Raw genomic sequence first — 22,565 nt, forward strand, 5'->3', positions numbered from 1 at the left:
AAAAGGCCCAAACATTACTGCAGAGGTCCATTTTCCAGACAAGAGCATTCTTGCTCAGAGGCTTGGAATACGCTGCAACTTTTTGGAGCGCCTGGGATGTCCTTGAGTTAACTAGGGGTGGAATGTGTCCAACAGCTTAGGCCAACACTCTTGGGAAATAACATTTTCTCTTCTTACTTCCTTCTTCTGCTATCCTTGTTCTTTCATACAAGATTGTATTACTTTCAGCATTTGGTCCGGCTGCTGTGGGAGATGCTAGGATTAATGACGTAGAATGATCCAGCTGGATGAAATAAATACTGCCCCCCCTGCAATATTTGGAGTTCTCAAGAAGCAAGCAAGCAAACAAACAAACAAACAAACAAACATGAGCACATGTTCTACTTTTTTCTTTCTTTCTGATCTTCTTTTGGATGCTTTGTTTGATTGCCCTTTCCCATATGACAGTGTTTTCGCCTTGACATCTCTAATCCTTTGCACTGTGAACTTTTGGCATTTGGCCAGTCTGGTTTATGCTATGAATACCAAGCTAGTTTTTCTCTTTCTTTCATCCCTAAGACTCATTCTCTCCCTGCAATGCCCTGAAAACATGGCTTGTTTTTGTTTATCTTGAGTCTGATGAACATCCCCAGGATGATGATGATGATTTGATCTCCATATGGGACAGCTGCGTATTCCTGCATTACATAGGGGATTGAACTAGATAATCCTCAGGGCTCCCTTCCAACTCTATGAGTTATTTTTTACTGGGGGGGGGAGAGGCACATCTGCGCATTGGCAAGAGTTCTCAAAGTTATGATCGTGAAACGGTAAGGGAAAAGGAAGTGAGGACAGTGATGCAGTGCATCTGTTGTGTTACAAAAACTGAAAGATGGGTGGGAAATCATTTATAAGATGCAGAACTCTATGGTTATGTCTCATGGGGAAAATGGAAGCAACAGAGTAGCTGGGGAAATAAATAATTAATAATAATAATAATAATAGTTATATAAATTATAGTTATAGTTATTATAGTATACAGAAAACAGCTCATTGAGCCTAGCATTTAAAAACACAATGCTGATGAATTTTCTTTAGATCACTGAAAACGGCTATTATGCTATAAATAATTAAAAAATTGGTAGACTCAGAGAACTTGAAGGACTGAAGGTTGAATAGTTCGTTTGATAAATAACAAGTGAAATGAGTTGCACAGTTAGCTGGGAGCTGGGGGGGGGAGAAGGGCAAAAGTATTGCAAAAGGGCAATACTTGCATTCAGACACCAACCCAGAGCTTTTGCAGGTTCTCCTTATTCCGATGTTAATATATCATAAGATAGCATGCGAATTAACCCAAATTCTATTATGATGTCTAGTGATTAATCTTGATGAAATGGTCTGGACAAAATTGGATCATAAGGTCTATGAAGTAGACAGGCTGACTATATATTACAGTATATGTTAGTAAGAGTGAGAGAATTATCAGGTAGTTCACATAGTTTCTAAAAAGCTACAGGTGCCTAGTTATTTGACTGTACTAAACACTCTGAGCTCATCCATATTTTGGCTTGCCCTGTGGCTAGAAAGCATGGGTCTGAGTGGTCTTCCACTTGTTCCGTGCATTTTAGGCATGGGCCCAGGGCCGGATTTAGATGAAGAGAGGCCCTAGGCTACTCCACTTGTGAGGCCCCTCCCCATCCCCCACCCTCACAACTAAAAGAAAATGGAAGAGTGTTATAAACAAAATTGAGTGAAGCCAAGGATGATGACGGGTATTTAAAATTCTGCAATTCACAATTTCTCCTCTAAAAGACATAAGATATTATTGTTAAATACCATGGTGATTTTAAAAAATGCATAAAAGGCCTCTTATATACCTGCTAGGATTGACAAGGCAACTGACCCTCACCTGAATCTCATAACTCTCCTGACAGGTGATTTGCTCTGCAGTCACAGTGTGGAAATAAAGGATGAGCACTCTACTACTCAAATTAGGCCTGGTGTTTTTGTTACAATCCCCTTCTCAATTAAGTAATCAATTTTAATCTAGAATTTATATACTCAAAACTTTCTTACTAATTCGAGCAAGTAAACTACTGCTCTCACTTCATTACAAACAGTATTTCTATCTGCAACACACTTGAGCAAACCTGCTTCTCTTCCTTTTACAGATATTTTGTTGCCATTTGCAACTGTAGCTGCCTTTGATTAGTTATCATTTAACTCTTGGGGGAAATGATTAGCATCACATGTCATGTGCATGGAAGTTACCAAATCAATTAACCAACTAGGGTTACTGATCATAGCACCAGTTTTCCTATAACTTGATATTGCTGGATAGTTCTGATGAACTGCAAAAGCATTTTTAGTTTGCTTTCTGTTGCCACCCTGCAGGCAACACAGCAGGTGGTGTTCAATAAACAGTACAAAGGCTGAGCTGAAGCGTTTTCTGCTGGTTACCTGCTTTCAGCAATAGGGGTCGCTGTTTGGTAGTACCCAATTGGTTAGCTGTCAGATTCTAGAGCTCCCTATGGGTAGCTCTTAGGTAATTCCAAAAATACAGAGTACATTAATAAAACACAGTGTTCATTCATAAAGCAGTAACATAAATCTCCATTGCTACATATTGGATGTGTATTTCAATGGTTGAACGTACAGCCTTATGGCCATGCTGTAGTGTAGTGCTTATGTGACTGTGAATAAAAGGTGGCTGGGCTCATCGTCCCCGGGGTTTGGTGGGGAGGTGACAAAACTGATTTCCAATAAGTGCCCCCCCTATTTCCATTACAAGTCCTTGAGTCTGTACCCTGAATAGTGACACCAGGGACCTAGAAGGTGCAGGGCTTGACAGTCCAACCCCTGCACAGACTCATCAGGGCTGACCTTAAGGCAATTGGAACAATTGGGCCACATTGGGCCCCACGGGCTGCTCCTAAGGGGGTCCCCACACCAGGGCAATCTAGATGGATTTTATTTATATCTATGAGATTTTGCAGACTTTGGCTGTGAACTGGGGCCCTACAAAAGAAAAAAAATCAAGCTGTGCCCCACTGCTTCAAACTGGGCCCCACTGGCTAGCCCCAAGTCTCATAGTTGCTGAGCCTGAGTTGCCCTGCCCTTGCATGAAGTCTTGGGTTTGCAATTTTGGGAGAGGGCAGACTGCGGCACTGGGGAGCAGGCAGGCTGGCGAGGCCCCCTAGATTTAAAGGCCCAAGTTATCCTGCCCTCACATGAAGTACAGTGGACCCTCTGGATATGAACGTAATTTGTCCTGGAGGGTCTGTACTTACCCCGAACAGTCCGTATCCAGAGTTGCCGCTTCTGCGCACGTGCACAGCACAATAGAGCGCTTCTGCGCATGCGCGAAGTGACGGCAAAACCCAGAAGCAACTTGGAAGCACCCAACACAATGATGGATGAGAGAAATTTTTGGACTAGCTGACTACAAAGTTTGCAAGCAAGAAGTGCCTAATTTTCTCCTTGGACTTGGATAGAATATTTCATTATGTTTTAAACAAATTATTTTTGTGTTTTGTTCATCTTGAGCTCTATCATAACTGGTTCCAACAAAAGAAAATTTGTTCACTTTAACTATTTGCAAGTTTTATTCTCCCTAAGCCCAAGAAGATTCATACAGGCGGAGGTTTTATATACACCCTGTATAAATGTTTATGCTTGTATAGTACAGGGCGTCCAGGGGTTTAGAAGGTCAAGTGAATGTTAAAGAAATACTGCCACATATTTTATGTTTGAACATACACTGTGGTTCCCCCTCCCCATGCAGCAAACTGTCTTTGAGGAATTGGGGAGACATAAATAGAACAAAATCATTGTACAATTATGCTCTCCATCTCTATAGTTCCATTGCAAATATCTTCACTCTCTCTGAGATCATTCGACCACATCCTTCTCTGACAGTGCATTCATAATTTCCTAATCCTCATGTGCAGCTAACTGTGCCAGGCTGAGGCTAAAATAATTTCCCCGTTGAAATGTTGCATGCCTTCATGGCTGAGCAACTGCCAAAGGCCCACACCCCAAGACAAGAGCATTTGGACCTACTGCCCTGAGAGCTGGGAGAAACTGCCAATTTTAGTTTCTCATGGTTTCTCGTTTTTTTCAGTCTTCATTAGTCCACATTTCCCAATCGGTTTGATTTTTTAAAACGAAAATTCTTACTTTATGCAAATTCACCTGCATTTGAGAGCAAATTTCTCCAAGTCAATGCATGTTTATATGAAATTTGTCAAATACAGTGCCTCTCAAGCTATCTGATGTGGTGGACTGACAGTTCTGCCCCCCTTCCCAGTGTGCCAGGGACTGGGACTGCATTTGGTCCCTGAAGCATCCCACCCTATGTGACTGTGGTGGAGTTCCTGGGAATCAGTAGCTGATGGCTCACTGACTGGTACCGGCCTGTGGACCACTACTTTGAGTAGCACTGGTATAATACGCAGTTTCTGCTAATATAATACATATTTGCATACTATTTGGCTACGTCTTCGGGCAGACCTGAGTCATCAAGCCTGAGCTTCCCCAGCCGCTGTCCACCATGAACCACCATTGGCAGGATTGGCAGCAACAGCAGCAGATATATTCTATGTTCATAATATTTTATTCTCTTGTTAATTGTGCTGTTTTAAATGTGCATTTTATATCTGACTTCCTTTAGTAATATTTTCTTTTGGAATGTTTAAGATATTTATTTACTTTGTTAACTTTGCTGTGTTAAATGAGCATTCTGTTGTTGACCTTGCTTGTAATGTTTTATTTTGAAATCTTTAAGATAGTATTTTAGTTTCCTGTTTATTATGCTGCTTTGAATGTATACAATTGAATTTCTTCATTAATGTTTTCTTCTGTATTGCTTTATTTGATGTTTCAGTGTGTTGTAGAACACTTTGAAATTATTGCCCCATAAAAATATAAAGTGGTATCGTGGTTTCAATTCATCCCTGGAGGTGCACTCCATTGTTTCTCGAGACAGATGGATGCCAGCAACAGAAATTAAATGAATAATAATAACACTAATTTGAACGAATATATGTATATTTCTGCCCCCGTAGATGCATTTTTGCACACATTACTTGGCTGGAGAACTTCAATGCAAAATTCAAAGAAGCGCTGTGTTTTTTGGGCATTGTTCCCACTGAGCTCCCACATAAATGGCTTTGACATGTCTTTCCATGGCTGAGGAATTCCCAGCATCCTCAGTGTTTCAGAATGGGAACCTCCAGTTCATTCCATATCACCTCCACTGATAAAAATGGAAGCGCACCAGCATCAGGCATAGATATATTTGCCTGAGAGTTCATACGTTCTGGTCAGCGCTGTTTTCACAGCCAAAGAACAAGTGTTTTATGAGGGTGGGGAGGCATGTCTGAGGGACAAAACCCTCTAAAACCAAGTATGTGTGTGTTGAGGGGGTCATGCAAATATCTTCCAGGCTCTAGCAGATATTTAAATCCACTGGATTTTACAATTGCAGGGAGTGGGCCTGCAAGAAGCACCCTTCAAACAGCTGCATTGGTTGTTCATTCTGTAAAGCCACTGGAGAACAGCAGAAGGGACAGCAACTGTGATTGCTCAAGCATCGCTTTTTGCAGGTGCTGGATGTATTTATTTTTTAAATCAGTTTCTTGAACATTGTGCTCATAATCCCTAAACTCCAACAGAAAACTGAGCAACGAAATGTGACAGAAGGTTGAGGCTGATTTGCTTTTCTGTTAGCAGCCAAGCTGGCTGGGCAGCTGGCTCCCATTCCATTGGTGGGAAATGCTGACAACAACAGCTACACAATTCAGCTGCTAACCTGCTTTGCAGTACATCTTGTGGCCTAATGAAGTGCGTAAACACAACCCAGCCCAGCTTGAAATTAGAAGAAAAGAACAATCCCTCTGGGACTGCTGCTAGGGATATAGATATTTGCACTGTGGAAAGTTTTACTACACTTCTTATCTGAAAGTCATTTTGAGGCTGGGAAGGAATTTTCCCCATCTGGTTGGTGAGCCTGGATTTATTTTTGCCTTTCCCTATAGCATGGGAATGTTTTCTTTTTGCCATGCTGGTGACTCTACACACATTTATTCCATGGTTGCTGTTTTTGGGTGTTATTATGCTGCACCTTGGTAGCTTCTTTTCTCTGCTCTTTCGGTCCTGGCATATTATCATGAACTATATGTGTTGTCACCAAAAAGAAATTAAATCAGCACCACTAACCAAAATTCTGTGCAAAGAAAAGCTGAATTATGTGATCATTTGCACATAACAAAGTTGTGTCGCGCTTGCTTACATCAGAAAATAATGTTGCTTCTGTGAGTCATGGGTAAGAGATTAGTGCACTGATGTTCCATGTACTTGAGTCATTTCTAGCTTTTGAGTTTTCTTTAGGCATGGCTGAACTGGCCTGTTTTCAGTCTACTCTAGGTAGCCAATATGGGCCAGAAACTTGCTTTTCTTAGGATCCTGACTTCAGTGTCAGACAATATTTTGAGCTTGACTCTCAGTGAAGTAACCAATAGTTCAGCTGGTTAGAGCATGGTGCTCCTAACACCAAGATTATTGGTTTGATCCCTTTATGGGACAGCTGCATATTCCTGCATTGCAGGGGGTTGGACTAGATGATGCTCAGGGTCCCTTTCAACTCTATAAAGCAGGCATCCCCAACCTTCGATTCTCCAGATGTTTGGGACTACAATTCCCATCATCCCTGACCACTGGTCCTGTTAGCTAGGGATCATGGGAGTTGTAGGCCAAAACATATGGATGCCTGGTATAAAGGAAGCAATCTGGTAAAGGTTGGCCTCTCTGCTTGAAGCAAATTGTGAAGACATCAGCATATTTGCCTTTAGGTTCACAATGGCTCGAATCATTATCCATCTGGCATGTGATAGAATCATAGAACTGCAGAGTTGGAAGGGACCATGAAGATCATCTAGTCCAAACCCTGCAGTGCAGGAATCTTTTGTTGAATCTCAGGGTCAAACGCTTGACCCTGAGATTTAGACTCACATGCTTTACCAAGTGAGCTGTCCCTGACATGGAAATGGGTTTCATCTTGGAATTTCAGAATTATTTGTTCTGATCATTCACAATTTATAATCAATTAATTTCAGCAATCCCTTTTAGTTAATATATACTGGAACTGCTACTGGTTAACATGTCTATACTGTCAATCTCCTCAATGTAAAGTGAGCCAGCACACATCTTTCTGTAGTCATGTTCTTATACTAGTATAGCAAAGTAGTGAGTGACTGAACAGCCCTCTTAGTCTATGACGGCAAGCACTGCCTGGAAGTTTCTATTGCATGTATCCTGGGAACACTTCATAAAACCATAGGCACGCATTAGCAACTCCATTGATTCTAGGATCAATAGGGAGGGGGAAAAAGATTTTATTTGACAGCCTTGGTTTAGGGGATCTTTGCACATTGGCTTAAGAAACCTAACAGATCTTTACTTGCCCCCAAGTTATAACTGAAAATAGAGAGAAAAGAAATTCTTTTATTTCTACATAAGTATCAGCCAGCCATTTTTTTTTAAGGAAGAAGAAATGTGAAAACTCCTTTTCTTGGTAGCCACCACTAGCCCAGTAAATTGCCTTCTAGCTGCCAGGAAGTTTTTCACACTTCATCATTAAGAATTATTCTCCAAATACTTTCTGCATGCTCTTATTTTCTACATTCCTTTTTTACTCAGTTGACAAGCACAAAATTAGCTGGGGGTGGATTTATATCCTGTCCTGCTGTGATAATCTTCTGCTCTGCAGCCTGCTCAGCTCCAGAGCTTGTTAGGGGCAAATGGAATGCTTGGGCTGGATAGGCACAGTGGACTTCACATTTTTCTTTCTTTCGAAGCCTTAGAGACTGAGAAACATCTGAGTGCTTAGGGCAGCTGCAGTGGCTTTATGTTTCTGGTAACCATAGCAGCCAACACTACATTGCAGGGGGAAAATAAAAATCCCGTGTCATATTAACGTTAAATTGGCCCATGAGGATTTGAATTAATGAACTAGTCTATTGTGCATCATGTACAGTGAAATTGTCTACTTCAGATCATTGTTGAGTTCTTATTCTTCCAAGGGCTTATGTTGTCTGACTTCTGTTTCGACATTTCTTTATGGGCATTTAGAAAGAAACAAGATTTTGGCCCTAACCCTATTTTCCATCACCTCATGGGAAATTTTAACATTCATTTCTTCAGAGAATTTTGCAAGGGAGAACTCTGAGTGATTTGTAATGTCAACTCAGCAATAGTTTTGCCCAGAATGAAAAACCAAAACTGAAAAACAAAATCTCTTTCAGGAAAGAGAGTTTCAAATGACAGACAGAAAGTTTGACATGGCTAGTTTTACTCAGGGATATAAATGCCTAATCCCCTATTCGATACATCCGTTCCCAAACAGGACACTGCATTTTATGAGTTTATTGAAATGTTTAGCAGCTGTTTTTCATATGCAGTATATTATATGTACAGTAAAATTATGCAGTTGTATCTTTTCCCCTCCACCCAGATGAGCTCATTTCCCTCCATCAATATTAACTCCATTCTCTTGAAGTGGGAGGAGGTGGGAAAAACACAGTCAGCATATGAAACGAAAGCATTAAACATGTGTTGTGACCTTGGTTTTCTATGTATAACGATCACTGAAAGAAATTTAGGCTGCAATCCAGTACACCTGGAAGTATGGCCCACTGAATTATTTCTGAGTAGAACAAGGGTAGGATTACAGGCCAACCCCAGAATTTAAATTAGGGATGGGGAACCTGTTGCCCTGCAGACTGGGTCTGATGCTAGGAGGAGTCCAACAAAATTTGGAGGACTTCAGGTTCCCCATCCTTGACTTCAACGGTGATCTACTGAAATATATAGTACATGCAATATCCTTGTCTTCTCATGTGTTATACAAATGTATGAATGGCTTCACACCAGGCTGGGGAAGGCTGCATATTAGTCTCTTTTAAAGCTTCTATCAGAATGCATCCCTCTTCTGCTGGTCCCTAGAGAGGAGAGGAAGCGCTGCTGGATACTTCTATAGTAGTAGCTGTGTGTGTGTGTGCGTAGGACATATTTGTTATGTATGCAGGCATTTTAGACCGAAGCCAGGCTGTATGCATGCAATACAGGCCTAGGCCTTCAGACCTCCTGGAGCTCAGGAGCTTCATCTGCATAACAAAAGACAGAGAGGGTTCTAAAACCCTCCAATGACATTGTTAGTAGCTGGCAGGCAGCCAATCCCTGCTGAGACAGTATTGTGATTCGCTAATTGCAGTATTAAGGTGACCTATCACAGGTGGTGTGTATGTTTTGCCTGGGCCGGCTTAAGGGATATATAGGCCTACTGGGCCAAGTGCTCCTGTTTGTCATTCTTGTTCCTGATGCTCCAATAAATCCGTTTTCAGCTGAATCTTGGTCTTAGGTCATGCTTCAACCCACCTACACTTCAATATTATCCCACCAAAGTGGAATGTTAACTTCAAAGGCAGTGAAAGTCAAATATGTGAGTGTGTTGTGTGGTTAGAAAATAGGCCTAGCTATGGGAATTTTTTAAAGAGAGGTTCTGTTAAAGGTTTTTTTGGTATCATCACTATATATTATTTCAGGAAACACAAAGACTTGGCAGGAAGGCACTGCTTGCACCAAGGCAGGGGGTCACTTTTCACCCAAGAACAAGGCAGATGAGTGACATGCCTGGCAGCGTATGGAGATTAGCAAGCACGGAATCCCATCCAGCTGAAGCTGCAGGAGTCCTGCAGCTTATTTCTTCATGATTACACACCCCGAACGCAGCCTTGAACAGTTGTAGAGATAGAGACAGGGGCTACCAAGAGTCTCTCCCTAGCCAAAGATATGAGGAGGCAAAGATTTAAAAAGAATATTGTGAATTCCTGTTGTTTGTATTTATTGTATGCTAAAACAGCATAGAACAGCTGAATGTACAAACAAGTTATTTCTAATTTAGTTGACATGTATTCCAACACAAGCAGCTCCTATCTTCACATACTATTAGGCTATTTGAATTATGGTGCTGGAGGAGACTCTTGAGAGTCCCATGGACTGCAAGAAGATCAAACCTATCCATTCTGAAGGAAATCAGCCCTGAGTGCTCACTGGAAGTACAGATTGTGAAGCTGAGGCTCCAATACTTTGGACACCTCATGAGAAGAGAAGACTCCCTGGAAAAGACCCTGATGTTGGGAAAGATGGAGGGCACAAGGAGAAGGGGACGACAGAGGACGAGATGGTTGGACAGTGTTCTCAAAGCTACCAGCATGAGTCTGACCAAATTGCGGGAGGCAGTGGAAGACAGGAGTGCCTGGCGTGCTCTGGTCCATGGGGTCACGAAGAGTCGGACATGACCAAACGACTAAACAACAACAACAAATTAGGCTAGCACCAAACAGTCTACAGTTTAAGATCTGTTCCTTCATGGTTTCCCACAGATTCTCTTCCAGGTCTAGCATGTACTTGACAAATGAAATATTTTACCCTCTTTAAAAAATGCTTTTAAAGAAAAAAATATATCTCAGTAAAATTTACAAGTAAAAAGCTCTAGACAGAGAGCAAACAATGAATGGAGCAAACAATGAATGACACAAACCATGAATGAAGTAGGAAACCCTACTGTTACAAATACAAGATACACACCCACACACCCACAGACACGTGTCCCAGATAGCATATAGAAGTAGAACAGGTGTAGTATATAGAAATAATGGAGCAGGTATCCTGATGTGTGTCCTTGGTCCATGCAAACCTTCACACTTTCAGGTTGAACACCTAAACAGAGCTATTATGATGTGTGAAAGCCATGGACATGGTCCTTTGCCAAACCCTGTTTAACCCCAGCAGTAATATCCGCCATGGAGTAGAAATGGAAGCAGTAATTACAACTGAACCACAGCTAGGATGGCCAATGGTCAGGGACAGAATCAGCCCACCCATGAGGCAAGGTGAGGCGACCGCCTCAGGTGACAGAACCCACAAAGGTAACAGAATCTGATCTAGATCTCTATTCCCCTCCTTGTTCCTCATGCAGATCTTCCCTCAGCCCTTCTTCCCCAGCCATTTTGTGGCTTGCCTCAGGTGCCAAAATGTCTTGGGCCAGCCCTGTTCAGGGATTATAGGAGTTGTAGTGTAGCAACATCTGGAGCGCCAGAGAGTTCCTCACCCCTGCCTTAGAAGACAGCTCAAAGAGATGACAATACCAAAACTGCAATTTAGGGGCATGCATATTCTTTATCCCCCCCCCAATTTCTCATTAAGCATTGACTCTTAACACAATATAAAGTATTGTTTTGCATGTTTCTCATTGCTAAATGATACATGCAAAACAAAGCAGCGCAGACTAATGAGAAGACCCTGAAACACAATTTTACTATGTGATATTGAAATGTTTCAAAGTTTGGTTTCCAGCCAAGATATCTAAGCAGAAAGTAGGACAGAAAATGCATAATGTATACTGAAGCTGAAAAACCTCTTATTTTCATTTTCTCTATTCATTTTATTATTCTCTTACTTGTTTAAGCTGTTAGGAACATGAGAGGAGATGATGTTGATGTTTCTGCAATTTTTAATTTCTGGGGGAGGAGAGAATCCAAGAAAACGTGTCAGCTAATGTTAGAAATTATTCATGCCTGCCTGCCAACACAAGACATCCCTTCCTCTTACAGCAAAAGGTCAACAGCACAGCAGACAAAAACTGCTATAGTCTGGAAGCTGTAGTTAAGGAAGGCATCCAGCTTACAAAACAAGCTGCTATTAGTACTGAGGGTTGTTATGGGCTTGAACCAGGGTTGCTTTGACCATGAGAAAGAGTATCTAGACACCATTAAAAAACACAAAATGGCCTGATATTTATTTATTATAAACAGTGTGTGAGGTGGTGATTATTTGTTTTCACCGTAGTCACCAAAATGGCTTGGGATGGATCCGCCATGAACCATCTGTTTCGTGCAAAGGAAGTTTGGCTTGCTAATCTTACACGTATCTCAGGTCTCTTTGTGGGCAGTATTTTGTTAGAACATAAGAATGGCCCATCTAGTCCAGCACCCTGTTCTCACAGGGGTTGACCAGATGCCTATGGGGAGCCCCAAAGCAGGGACCCAAGTGTGTTAGCACTCTCCCACCCTGTGGTTTCCAGCAACTAGTATTGAGAAGCATTCTGCCTCCAACAGCAGAAGTAGAACATAGCCATCAGGGTTCCCAGCCACTGATAGCCTTCATTAATCCGTCTAATTATTTTAAAGGTATCCAAGTTGGTGGCCATTACTGCCTCTTGTGGGTGTGGATTCCATAGTTAAACTATGTGCTGTGTGAAGTACTTTCTGTTGTCAATTCAGGTTCATTGGCTGCCCATGAGTTCTAGTGTTATGAGAGAGCAGGTTGCCCCCAAAACTGAGGGAATTGAGGGGGCCCAGCGTGTGCTGAGTGTCACATGACATCAAGGCTTGTCACATGATATAACACATGTCTCCTGACACTGCGCAGGCCGGGGCAGCCTTCCGCTAGGCTGCGTGCTGGGCTGCCTCAACATTGAGGTGGCCGGATCCCCTTGAGACAAATATTGAGGGGGCCAAATACACCGTGGCCCCCTAGAGTTGGCACACCTGTGAGAGGGGGAGAAAAACTATTCTCTCTCCACTTTCTCCATGGCATGCATAATTTTAGGCACTTCTTTCATCTTGCCTCTTCCTTGCCTTTTCTCTAACTAAAAAGCCTCAAATGCCGTAGCCTTTCCTCATAGAGGAGCTGCTCGATCATCTTGGTCAACTGGGTTGCACGTTTCATAGGCATTGTGGGTTGGGGAAAGGAAGGGAAAAGAAGGAGCTTATTCTCTACTCTCACGCCTGCATCTGGACGCTTTGCAATAAGCACAGTAACGTAAGAACTGCCTTGGTGGTTGAGAGCAAGATGCATCTATCCAGTCTAGTCTTCTGTTTCAACAACAACAACCAGTCACATGTATTTGGTGAGGTCATGAGCAGAGCGTGAAAGTGATGGCCTCCTCCTGCTGTTTGTTCCCAGCATTTTGACACTCAGAGGTACAGCATGAAAGCTTTCCATCTTTTAAAAAAAGAGAGAAAACGAGATAAGGAATTACACAATAGATAAAGACGCTGCAATAAATCAAGGCAGATAAAAGCCATTCTGATGTTGCTGTGTGTATCTTGGCTTCTGGGCCAAACAAAGTGGGAAAGAAAAAGCCATTCCCACTCCCTCCTGCAATTCTCAAGCTCCTTCTGGAAAGTGCAGACATTATCTTGATTATGAGCTGACTGGTTTGTGCTTTCTGTGGCAACATGCTGCAGAGATGAAGTGGGGAGAGACCACACAGGAGCAGCCAATGTGCACTCGCTCATAATGTTTACTGATAACAAAAGGATGAGGAAACCGTAAGAGGCAATTTGTTAGTTTTTGAACGCAAGAGCCCTGAGGTCCATTAGAGGTTTCTCAGATTGTTTCAGGAAGCACTATCCACTGCACTGGGTGTCTGTAGATATAGGATTGATCCTTAAGGCTTTGCAGGTTGCTGCAAGGTCACAACATTAGCCAAAGATCTCACTTTTTATAGTACTGAATGATGTCTTTGTTTTGAGGGCCAGTTCTTTAAGCTCTTCATCAGTTTTAGTGGTGCTTTGAGGCTCACTGTGTACAGAAAATGCAGAGTCCATCTCAACAATTTGGCAATCTGGATTATCTGCTTATTTATTAGACTCTTATCCTACCCTTCTTCCAAGTAGCACAGGGCAGCAAACATGCGTCCCATCTCCCATTTTAAACAACCTTGTGAGGTAGATTAGGCTGAGATGTAAAGATAAGCTGATAATGCCAAGGTTGCAGGTTTGATCCCTCTGTGGGACAGCTGCATGTTCCTGCATTGAGTGGGTTGGACTAGATGATCCTCAAGGTCCCTTCCAGCTCTACTGTACAATTCTATGATCACTTAGTGAGCTTCATGGATGAACAGGCATTTCATTTTTCTTCCTGTTCCTAGGTCAGCTTCCACAAACCTAGTGCTCTCCAGATGTTTTGGACTACAACTCTCATCAGTTCCAGCCCACAAAACTCCAAGTTGAGCCTCTGAAGTAAACAAACTTAGCCATGCCCACTAATTTCAGTGGATCCACTTGGAGTAGTATTTAGTTGGATACCATCCATGGAAAGCAACAAGTGGATATGTATTTATCTACAGGTTAAAATGAGAAGAATCCAAATTAGCATAGATATGTCACATGCCTATATGTGTCTTATGTGTATGTGTATTAGTCAGATGTGGCTATCCCAAATATCCTAATACAATGCTGGTTTCCTTTAGTGCTGTTTGGGAATCTTTCAATAGATCGGTGGAATTTCAAAATGGTGCCAAAAATTTGTTAACAGGAATTTTGCAAAATGAGCATGAGGCCATAATTGGAATGGGACTACATCTTTCTAAGGAATAAAATAATTAAAAGGCTAACACAGTGGTACCTCGGGTTACAGACGCTTCAGGTTGTAGACGCTTCAGGTTACAGACTCCGCTAACCCAGAAATAGTACCTCTGGTTAAGAACTTTGCTTCAGGATGAGAACAGAAATCGCGTGGCGGTGGCAGTGGGAGGCCCCATTAGCTAAAGTGGAACCTCAGATTAAGAACAGTTTCAGGTTAAGAACGGACCTCCAGAACGAATTAAGTTCTTAACCTGAGGTACCACTGTAAAGGGATTAAAAGGCTTTCAATTCTAAGGGTGCCTCCTGATGTCCTGTGTATTGTGCATTCAGCCTGAATTGTTTGCACTGAAGTTAGATGATGTTTCATCAAAGCATTATCCTACATTTTCTACTGTATTTTCCTGTCACTTCCCTTATTACAAAAAGTCCACTATTTTGAGGAAGTGGGGTTTGTTTCGCAAGAGCTTGCAGTCCACTGAAACTGTGCAACCTGAGTTAGCTGGTATGTGATTAAATCCCATCTGAAAATAGTGACAGTCTGTAAGTGCATTTTGACCAGCCACAGATGCGCCCAAAGGGCTGTTTCTTTGGATGTGGATATGGATCGATGCCTAATTCACACATGTTATCACTTAATATCTTATTAGAGGAAGGACATCAGGAGTCACACCACAGAATGTGTGACCTGCTACTATTGAAAATTAATGTGCTTGATAGAAGGTGAGGTGTTGGGAAAGCTCTCCCTCTGGTGTTGGATCTGTGATGGCAGATTCACACGTAGCTATCTACATACTGCTGCTATCAAAGCATCCTTCTGAGAACCGCTATAGAAATTTAAGGATTTACTTAAACACAGTATTAGTGTGAAAGTCAGTGCTGTTAATTTTTTAAGGAAAGGGAAAGCATATGAAATTAGTTTTGTATAGATGCTCTAATGTGATTTTTTATTTTTTATTTGGCATGGAAAACAAATTATTGGCCAACAGGAAGAACTGGCTCAATGGAAACTACCAGGAAATGGCTTTCATATTCATTATTAATCTTGTCTGCCCAATGAAACAGGGAAAGGAAGAGCAAAGGATGAGAACCATTGCAGACATTTTGAACCCCCTGCGAGCTGGATTCTTTTCAAAATAAGGCCCTCAGAATTTTTCTACTTGGGCCAATTGCATTCATCCTCAAGTTTTGACTTTTTTCTTAATTGTATAAGAGTGAAATGATTAAATATTGGCTGGCTGCTTACCAGTGAGGTATCTCAAGAAGAGTAGCTCATTTAATGGATTTTGTATGGAAAGGAAATACTGCTGTCTTTGCCTGTAATCTGTGTTCAGAGCAGAAAATATCTAAGTTAGAACACAGGGAAGGCTATCTTTTTATTAGTCTGACGGGATGATGAAAAGGACATGCAGAGCTTTTATCTATAAGAACATAAGAAGAGCTCTTCTGGCTCAAACCAAAGACCAACATTCTGTTCCCATAGCGACAAATCTACAAGCAGGACAGGAACACAATGGCACTCTCTGGATTATATTTATACTCTTGACCTTGGCTTACTTCTTGGATCTTCAGATAGACTCTTATGCAGCTTTTCTTCCTCTCATGCACTCCAGATGTTTTGGACTCCAATGCCCACCTGACCTAGCCAACATGGCCAACAGTTAGGCATGATGGGAACTGTAGTTCAAAATTTCTGACGGACACTAAGCTGGGGAAGCATGTGTTTGTGAATCACTGTCAGAATTCACATGACAACATCCACCAGATTTTTGACATTTCACTGTAACATCCTTATAAACTATATTTAATTCTTAGGAGGGAATGATAGGGGATTTTACAGCTATATATATGGAATTATCAGTTATCTTTGTATCTTTAGGGAGACTCCTCTTTCTGCAGTGAATTTTGACCTTGTCACAGTATCATCTTAGAAATTCCATTTCTAGTTCATCCCCCTTCTGGCTGGTGCTTTGCTTTTTATGGTGCAGGCTGAGGCCTCACTGCTATAGCACAAGTGGCTTTCATATACTAGGCAAATATAATTGTGTCACATCCAAACAACTTTGTACCACTTAATTTTGGAAACATCCAACACCAGCGCCTGTGCATACGAGTACAGAATATGGATGAACAGATCTGTCAATTTTGGTTTATCTCAGTTTCTCTTTTCTCTTAACAGCATCATAAGCTGAGTACACCACATTTTTACAGAGAAGTCATAAATATTGTTAGCATTTTAGTGTGCATTTCTCCTAATAGACACATTTTTGCATGCAATTTCTCCTAATTTATCGAATTACTGCATGCTCTTTTAAACAAATATATTATCTTTTATGCACACTTTCTCCTATATGCATTTTTGTACGCAAGTTTTGGTTGGAGAATTGCAACACAAAATTCAGAAAAATGTGAATTTCAAAGGTCAGCTCCATTTCAGCTCTCCTATTACAGTGGTACCCCGCAAGACGAACGCCTCGCAAGACGGAAAACCCGCTAGACGAAAGGTTTTTCCGTTTTGGAGACGCTTCGCAAAACGAATTTCCCTATGGGCTTCCTTCGCAAGACGAAAGCCCATAGGGAAATCTCCGGGACAGGGCGTCTTGCCCACTGTCCTCGGACCTCCTCCCGCCGCCAGGCTTCGGAAGGCTGCTCTGAAGCCTGGCGGGGGGCGGAGAGGTTTTTTAAAAACCCCGGGACAGCGGAGGACTTCTCCGCTGTCCGGGGCGATTTTAAAATGCTGGCGGGCGGCAGCGCTGCCGCCCAGCAACATTTAAAAAAACCCTGGGACAGCGGGGGACTTCTCCTTTGTCCCGAGGTTTTTTAAAATGCTGGCGGGCGGCAGCGAAGGCTTCGCTGCCGCCCGCCAGCATTTTAAATTCGCCCCGGACAGCGGAGAAGTCCCCCGCTGTCCGGGGCGATTTTAAAATGCTGCCGTGGGGGGGGGGAGCAAAGACTTTCGCCCCCCAGCCTTCTGAAGGCTGGCGGGGGGCGAAAATCTTTGTCCCCCCTGCCTGCCTGCCTGCCTTTAAAAGCCCTCCCGGGGGAGCGGAGAAACGCGCTGCGTTTCTCCGCTCTCCCGGGAGGGCTTTTAAAGGCAGGCAGGCAGGGGGGACAAAGATTTTCGCCCCCCGACAGCCTTCAGAAGAGGTCCTGGACCTCCGCTGTCCGGGGCGATTTTAAAATGCTGCCGTGGGGGGGGGGGAGCAAAGACTTTCGCCCCCCAGCCTTCTGAAGGCTGTCGGGGGGCGAAAATCTTTGTCCCCCCTGCCTGCCTGCCTGCCTGCCTGCCTTTAAAAGCCCTCCCGGGGGAGCGGAGAAACGCGCTGCGTTTCTCCGCTCTCCCGGGAGGGCTTTTAAAGGCAGGCAGGCAGGGGGGACAAAGATTTTCGCCCCCCGACAGCCTTCAGAAGAGGCCCTGGACCTCTTCTGAAGGCTGTCGGGGGGCGAAAATCTTTGTCCCCCCTGGCTGCCTTCCCGGGAGGGCTTTTAAATCGCCCCGGACAGCGGAGAAGTCCTCCGCTGTCCGGGGCGATTTTAAAATGCTGCCGTGGGGGGGGGGAGCAAAGACTTTCGCCCCCCCCAGCCTTCAGAAGAGGTCGGGGGACAGATTGTCCCCGGACCTGGTCTGAAGTCGGTTTCCATAGGAACGCATTAATTGATTTTCAATGCATTCCTATGGGAAACCGTGCATCGCAAGACGAAAAACTCGCAAGAAGAAAAAACTTGCGGAACGAATTAATTTCGTCTTGCGAGGCACCACTGTATTTCTCAAGGTGCTAATTGGGTTTGCATTAAAATGCAAATTGAATGGAATGCCCTCCACTACTTCAGACTGTTAGTATGATATTTTAGGGATATAAAAGCATTGTACAGGAAGCACTTTCTTTACAATGTGGTTACCGAATAAAAAATGACCAGTATGAAATCATTTCTTTGATTTGAAATGGTTTAAAGATCATCTCCACATTCTTCCTTCTAGCCATTTTGACAATTTGCGATTCTGCTGGGTTTCGTTCCACTTTTATAAAAAAACAACAAGAAGTGCTTATTTATTGTACCTGGCTATTGCCCAAAGTTAACTTTGAACATCAAAGGAAAAGCATAGGAATTGCATCCCTCAAATACATCAGCTTTTCTGTGTGTATTGTTAAAAACACCAGTCTTTTATTTATTTCTCTCACCCACAGGAAGGAGTTAAAAAAAGAAAAAGCCCAAAGGCCCAAAATAGTTTGAGGCTTGGTTAATAACAATAGCAGATTCTTGGGAAAGATGAGTGCCTAGGGTTATTTCCACTGTGGGAGTGAAATGAACGTAAGGCTGTTTCTTTCCAAGCCTAACAAGAGGAACACCTGGTATCCCACCTGTTAGGGATTGATTAGCTGCTTGTGCGTAAAAACGTGCTCCCTCAGAGTTTGTGCGACCCCACAAACCTCCGTGTGTGACGGAGCTCCTCAGACATGTCTGCTCTAGTCACTAGTAGAGTCCGACAGTGGCTGTCTGCGGAAGCGTTTCCAGCAAAGGAGCTCCTTAACGGAAACGCGTCTCCTGGACTCACGGCGTGACAGTTTCCGGCGAGGTGTGGGTCTCCCTATGGGAGACTCAGATACCTCCCCACTGTTCTCGCTGGAAGCTTCCCTGAGCCCTCCCTCCTGCTCGCATTCCCTCAGAGACCCACTCCTCCCCCTGCTGGTCCCTGCTTCAGCTGTTGAGTCTCTTTCTTCCTCCCTGAGTCCCTCCACCACCTGATGCTCCAATGGCAGTTCCCTGACATCCACCTCCCCTCCAGGGCCCCCCTCACCCCCTCCCATTTCCTCTCCCCTGGGAGGTGAAGGGCTAAAACCCCGAAACAAATCTTCCTCATCTTCCGACGTCTCGAACAATTCCCTCCATCGATCGTCGTCCTGGCTCGCTGAATCCTCTTCCTCTTCAGAATCTGGGAACCCCTCCAACTCCTCTTCCTCGTCGGTGGTGGCAAAGTATTCCCTTCGGAACCTCGCTACAGGTTGAGGTTTACGTGGGAACCTCTGATGAAAAGTCTCTATTAAAACTTCGTCATTGACATCCTCTGCCCTAACCCAGGTGTTTTCCGACTCCGGTTCCCCTTCCCACATTACCAAATACTCTACTTGATCTCCCTTCCACCTGGAATCGAGGATCTCCGCTACATGGTAGCTGTGTTCCTTCTCCTCCATTGCTGGTCCCCTAGTGACCCTCCCTTCACTGTCTCCTCTATACGGTGACAGCAACGACCTGTGAAAAACTGGGTGCAGCTTCATGTGGTTCGGTAACCGGAGCCTGAAAGCCACTGGATTGACCTGCTGCATGACTTCAAACGGACCCAGCCTTTTGGGTCTTAATTTCTTACAACCTCCTTTGAACGGCAACCCTTGGGTTGACAGCCACACCTGGTCCCCCACCCTGATGCTTTCACCTTCCCTTCGGTTTTTGTCTGCCTGCCTCTTATATTCCTCCTTAGCCCTGTTTAAGTTGAGTTGGAGCTGGCGATGGATCGCTTCCATTTCTTCAACGAACTGTTCTGCAGCTGGAACGCTCCAGTTCTCCCCCTCCCCCCCTGGGAAGGCTCTGGGATGGCACCCGTGATTAGCCAAAAAGGGGCTCATCCCCGTGGACACGTTCTCTGCATTGTTGTAGGCAAATTCTGCCAACGCCAGCTTCTCCACCCAATCATTCTCTCTGTCATTAACATAACACCTCAAATATTGTTGGAGAACCCCATTTGCTCTTTCCGCCTGCCCGTTGGTTTCTGGATGACGGGCCGTTGAAAAATTAACCTCTACATGCAGTAAGCTCATGAGCTTCCTCCAGAACCTGGAAGTAAATTGTTTCCCTCGGTCTGAAACCACCCTCAAGGGGGCGCCATGCAACCGAAACACATTCTCTACAAACAATTTGGCTGTTTCTTCTGCTGTGACCGCATGTGAGCAGGCTATAAAGTGGGCCATTTTAGTTAACAGGTCTACTACAACCATGATGGCTGTTTTCCCTCTAGACCTTGGCAGATCAGTCATGAAATCTATTGCCACTGCTTCCCACGGTCTTTCAGGTGTGGGCAGTGGTTCTAATAAACCAGCCGGCGCCCGCCTCTCCCCCTTGGCTCTTTGGCATTGTTCACACCCTCTCACATACTCCCGCACATCTTCCCTTACCTTGGGCCACCAAAATTCCCTGGTAACCAGCCACATGGTCTTGTGTTGCCCAAAATGCCCTGCTGTGGGGCTATCGTGCAGCTGCTTGAGTACCTTCTCCCTCAATTCCCCTTCAGGTATATATAACGCTCCCTTATAATACAATGCCCCGTTTCTCTCCTCAAAACCACCGGATTTGTCTTCCTCCCTCCTGAGATCCCTGAGTTTGTCCTGGGCGTATGCATCCTGCACCGTACCCTCTACCAATTCCCTTTGCCCCACCAAAGTCGCCCCACACACCCAGCGGTCCTCTGAAATGATATGGGTTTCTTCGGGTGCTCCCTCCCCCTCCAAATATTCAGGTTTGCGTGAGAGAGCGTCCGCCCTAACATTCTCTGGGCCTGGCACGTAACAAATCTCAAAGTTAAATTTGGAGAACTCCTGGGCCCATCTCAACTGCCTTTGGTTGAGCACTCGCGCAGTTCTCCAATACTCTAGATTTTTATGGTCCGTGCACACTTGCACCTTATGTTGTGCACCAACTAGCAGATGCCTCCATCTCCGGAACGCCTCATGAATAGCAAGAAGTTCTCGGTCGTACACCGTGTAGTTCCTCTCGGATTTGTTCAGCTTTCGCGAAAAGAAGGCACACGGTCGCCACTCTGACTCCTCCTTCCCCGGCTGCAGAAGAAGCACCGCCCCTATGGCTCTGTCAGATGCGTCTGTTTCAACCCTTAGCTTCTTTCGTAAATCCACATGCAGAAGTTGTTCTTCAGAGGCGAAGGCCCTTTTCAGCTCCTCAAACGCTCGCTCCGCCTCCGCCGTCCATACAAACTTCTTTTTACTGCTGAGACAGTCAGTGATGGGCGCCGTCAGATGGGCGAAGTTGCGGATGAACTTACGATAAAAGTTTCCAAACCCTAGGAACCTCTGCACATCCTTCTTGGTTTTGGGTGTTTTCCATTCCAGCACTGCCTGTACCTTGCCGGGATCCATGGCCAATCCCTTGTCTGACAGGCGGTACCCCAGGAATTCCACCTCCTTGGTATGGAACCGACACTTCTCCAGTTTGACCCACAGCCTGTTGGCTTGCAGTCTGCTCAACACTTCTCTGACGTCTCTCACATGTTGCTCCTCATTCTCCGAATACACCAACACATCATCTAGGAAAGCCACGCAATTCTTGTAGAGCAAAGGGCCCAGTACGTGGTTCATAAAAGATTGAAAACACGCTGAGCCTGCTTGTAATCCAAATGGCATAACGAGGTATTCAAATGCCCCCAAAGGGGTAAACATGGTGGTTTTCCATTCATCCCCTTTCCTTATGCGTATCAGGTTGTACGCCCCCCTTAGATCCAGCTTTGTAAAAATCTTTCCCTTCCTCACCCTGGTCAAAATATCATCAATTCTGGGCATAGGGAAAGCCACCGGTTCAGTCACTGCATTTAACCTCCTAAAATCGCATACAAGTCTCGGCTTGTCCGCGTTTTTTTTGTCCACAAAGAACACTGGGCTACCCCCTGCTGCTTTGGACTCTCTGATGAAGCCTCTCTTCAGGTTCTTGTCAATAAACCCTCGCAACTCCTGCATTTCTCTGTCTGACATGGCATACAACTTGCCCACGGGAAGCTGTGCTCCAGGGAGTAAATTGATCTGGCAATCAAAGGGTCTATGAGGTGGTAGTTGGTCAGCTTCCTTCTCGCTGAACACGTCGCTGAGATCTGCATACTGTGGTGGTACCTTCACCTTCTCCATTACTTCAGTCCCTGCTAGGGTGGCTTGGGCCCCTGCTGAACCCTTTTCCCCTTTGCAGTGTTCTAAGCAATGTGCTGAACCAAAGGACACCACTCTTTGATGCCAGCCAACCAGCGGATCATGTAGAGCTAGCCAGCTCATTCCCAAAATAATGGGAGCGCCTCCCAGGGTGGCCACATTAAACGCTATCAGTTCTGTGTGCCTTGCCACCCTCATTATCATTGGGACAGTCTGCAAGCTGACTCCTCCTCCCAAC

The 22,565-nt window shown here is 44.2% G+C and overlaps 1 long non-coding RNA gene across 1 annotated transcript; it reads right to left on the minus strand.

The window, feature by feature from the left end:
- Positions 1–11,809: 11,809 nt before the first annotated feature.
- On the minus strand, positions 11,810–15,755 carry LOC310703607. Its single transcript, XR_014524275.1, has 2 exons — positions 15,655–15,755; positions 11,810–13,044 (listed from the first exon to the last, which is right to left on the minus strand). It is a non-coding gene; the product is annotated as an uncharacterized lncRNA (long non-coding RNA).
- Between the last annotated feature and the right edge of the window lie 6,810 nt (positions 15,756–22,565).

The sequence above is a fragment of the Podarcis liolepis genome (genome assembly GCF_965112155.1).
Source record: "Podarcis liolepis genome assembly, chromosome: 3".
Lineage (NCBI taxonomy): Eukaryota > Metazoa > Chordata > Lepidosauria > Squamata > Lacertidae > Podarcis > Podarcis liolepis.